Below are 4,123 nucleotides of genomic sequence, written 5' to 3' on the forward strand. Positions count from 1 at the left end.
AAAGAAGAAATGAAGGAAGGAAGGGGAAAAGAAGGGAAGGGAAGGAAGAGAGAGAGAGAGAGAGAGAGAGAGAGAGAGAGAAACAAACTTGTCTTTCAGAAGAATCTCACCTTCCGGATGCAAAGAAGATCTGGGGCTCTTGTTCACAGACTTTCCTAGAGTTCTCTTATTTGTTCCCAAACTTGAAGTTCTACTCATAGATTAAACCTTCCTAAACCTGCATCTACAGCTCATCCATACCTACACAGTCACTGGCCTATATACCCACCTTGGATGATCACAGATACTATCCCAAACCAAAATCATTACCCTCTGTAATCTAATTCTGTTTCCTCTCTCCATGAATAATAGCTACCGTCATCTACCCTTCTTCATGACAGAAACCTGAGCAGCACCTTGACTTCTCCCTCCCCTTCATTAAACGCTAGATTGTGATTGTCCATCTCCCCATTAAAACTTTCTCCTAAGGAGGAATCAGATCTTATTCACCTGTGTTTATTCAGTGTCTATCACACCATGAGATAGATGCACAAATATTAATATCTTATGCATTTTCCAGCCCTTCCTATGCTCTTTAAAACCACATGTGACTATTTTACAAAATATTATTTTAAACTCTTTTGCTTTTTTCATTAAACATTATAGTATAGGAAATTTCCCATGCTATTAAAACTCTCTATGAATCATTTCTAATGGCTGCATAATATTCCATGACTTAGCAGCTACGACTGTGCACTGACTGTGTGTCAGGAACTATGATGAGCATTTTATATGTATCCTTATTAGATCTCCATGTTTTAGATGAGGAAACAAAGGCACAGAGGAGCAGAGCTCTCTACTTGTGGTGACTATGACTAATGACCCACAACAGATCATGAGCCCATGGAAGGCAGGACTCATGCCACTTATGGGTAAGAGTAGGCCCTCAAATATTTTTGAAAGGATAAAAACAACAACTGACTGGAATGACAATTAACCAGAGATTTATCTTACCTTGAAAAACCTTAAAATCTATCCTTTTCATATCTCATTATATTGAGGAAAGGGCATTAAACACTGTCAGATGTCTTACAAACATTATCCTATTTGATTCTAAGAACTCAACCACAGGGTGAACTATTCCCTCTTGGCATGGAAATGAACTCATGCCTACAAGATACAAATATATTTTCTACTTCCTATTCAAGAGAAATCCTTGTATGAAATATATTTATTGTTTTCTTAAATGGATAATCAGCTTTCCCACTTCCTCATATTTATTGCAAAGCCAGAATGTACCTGAGTAGAGGTAAAATGTACAGATTCCTATATAAATGCTACATAATCATAATCATTGTTGTTTGCTCCTCTTGGTCCACTGATATAGGAGCAGAGCACACACTGGGGTGTAAATGAGTGCAGAAATTATTTCCATGAACATTACTAATGTAGTCCTAGGAAGCAGAAGCAGCCTGGTGTGTGTGTGTAGGAGTTAGTGGGTGGCACCATGACTAACAAGAACAGAAACTCAGATTACAATAGAGAACAGTTCAGCATTGATTAGGAACCTGGACTTTGGAGCCAGATCCCTCAGTTTCAAGTTTGGGCTCTGTCACTTACAGACTGCATGACTTTAAGCAATTTATCTAACCTCTGTATGTGTTCATTTATTCATCTGTGAAATGAGATAACAGCAACATCTATCTGTTTAAATTAATTTTTAAAGTGCTTAGAGCAGTGGCTCATAGAAACTGCTTTACAAGGGTTTCTTCCTATTACTATTACTCCATGAGGAATGTGAATAGACAATTCAGATAATGAAATACTACATGTGAAATACAGCTTAAACCATGTTACACAGCATATGGGAAAAATGTCTTACTTCATTAATAGAGAAACACAAAATAAACATTTTTAACTTCTCAAGTGGCAAGCAATAACTTTTAAAAACCTATAGTTATTTCTTACTACTCATTAAGTACAGGAAAATCATTGAGCTTGTAGAGTTACCAATAAGTACATCCCATTTCAAAGGCTCTAGAACTCTTTAGAAAGTTCATACTCTGACCTACAAACACCTACAAACCTGTCCCAAGAAAATAAGTATCAATGCAGCAAAACTTTTATGTGCAAGAAAAGTATTTCTAACCTGTTATTCTGTCACAGCAAAAAACAAATTGGCAGCAGAATGTTCAAATAGCTAAATAAATATATGGAATTTTATAGTTACTGGGAAAACTATTAAGGACTTGTAATAATATAAAAAATATTTATTAAGTAACAAAACAGAACACAGAATACACAAAAGAGACACAAGAATACTAATAGTGGTTGTCTCTAGGTGTGATTATATGTGATTTTACTGTAGTCTCCAAGTTTTATAAAAACAAATAATTTTACAGACAATACCAATAAGCAGAACAACCTCCCATGCTCCCCACTTCCTGTAGGATAAAGCCTCTATACTTTTTAACTCTTGGATCTCATCATTCTATCTACCAAGCCCTCTTGATGAGATTCATTCTAAATGAACAAGCCATGATATTTTCTAACTTGTTTCTGTTTTCAGCCATGAATTCCTCCTCCATTACCTTTGACCCCCTGATAAAACATCTATCCAACATCTTCCTGCAGCTGTTATTCTACAGCCTTTACAGATGCCAGATTGCACTAAATTACAAGAAAAGCAGATGCAAAGAAGCAGAATCATCATTAAGAATGAGGTTGTGATCAGGTGTGCATGCTTGCATGCCAGCTACTTGAGTCTGAGGCAGAAGAATCACAAGTTTGAGGCCATTCCAAGCAATTTAGCAATACACTACATGGAATGGCATGGCATGGAATGGCATGGGGATGTAGTTCAGCATGCAAGGCCCTGGGTTTAATCTCCAGCAACACAAAAGCAAAAAACAAAAGAAGGAGGTTGTGCTTTATTCAAATCTCTTCTCTCCTGCCAGTACTTGGCACATAGATGGCCAAAACACATCTGCTAGATGAGTAAACATCAGTACCAGAATGGTGAGGTGGGAGCTGGCCTAGAGCACCTCTATTTGTTGGCCTAGAGCACCTCTATTTGTTGAGTTATTTAAGGAAAGCAATCCCTGAGGAGGCAACTGGGAATGCAAACAGGCTGAGCTTGTAAGTTACTCAAATGCTGAGCTTCTGCCTCCTCACTTGTAAAACAGAAGTAAATCCAATAACAACTCAAGGTTGTTGTGAAGATTGACTGAGAATGTAAGGCACGGACATAAAAAAGATATAAAAGTACTAACAGTGGTCAAATATCAGTTCCCCTTCCTCTTGCTGAAGGCATTAAAGCTATATTTTCCATAAGCAGCCAGGAGTCAAGGACGATATACATCAGAACCCCCAGGATAGTGACATGTGGCATACAGAGATATACACTTTTGGCAAACTATCATACAAATCCTCTAAAACTTGCTCTCTGCACTATGTCAGGTGGCCTCCTGAAGGCGCTGCGCAGCGACTCCTATGTGGAGCTGAGCCAGTACGGGGACCAGCACTTCCGGGGTGACAATGAAGAACAAGAAAAATTACTGAAGAAAAGCTGTACATTGTATGTTGGAAATCTTTCTTTTTACACAATTGAAGAACAAATTTATGAACTCTTCAGCAAAAGTGGTGACATAAAGAAGATAATTTTGGGTCTGGATAAAGTAAAAAAAACAGCATGTGGATTCTGTTTTGTGGAATACTATTCAAGAGCAGATGCAGAAAATGCCATGTGGTATATAAATGGAACACGTCTGGATGACCGGATCATTCGCACAGACTGGGATGCAGGTTTTAAGGAGGGCAGACAGTATGGACGTGGGCGATCAGGTGGCCAGGTTCCAGATGAGTGTCAACAAGACTATGATGCTGGGAGAGGTGGCTATGGAAAGCTGGCACAAAAGCAGTGAATGGTGAGAGCCCATCAGTGCAAAATTCCCTCCACTGGCCTGTTGTTTGTTGAAGAACATTACCCACAGTCTGATCAATGTCTCTTCTGAGCTGGAAGCCTTTACATGGTTTCCACTGAAAATTATTAAAGGACAGAATACAAAAGAATGCCTTTAATTCTAGTCTTAGAATATTGGTCATGTGTCAAATTACCAGATGATTTTCTGTTACTAGGTCTAAA

General features: G+C 38.3%; 1 pseudogene; it reads left to right on the plus strand.

Moving 5' to 3' along the window:
* The first annotated feature begins 3,426 nt into the window (after nucleotides 1-3,426).
* LOC139704986 (nuclear cap-binding protein subunit 2 pseudogene) lies at nucleotides 3,427-3,902 on the plus strand (annotated as a pseudogene).
* Nucleotides 3,903-4,123: the final 221 nt, after the last annotated feature.

Source organism: Marmota flaviventris, chromosome 3 (assembly GCF_047511675.1).
Source record: "Marmota flaviventris isolate mMarFla1 chromosome 3, mMarFla1.hap1, whole genome shotgun sequence".
In the NCBI taxonomy this organism is placed as follows: Eukaryota; Metazoa; Chordata; class Mammalia; order Rodentia; family Sciuridae; genus Marmota; species Marmota flaviventris.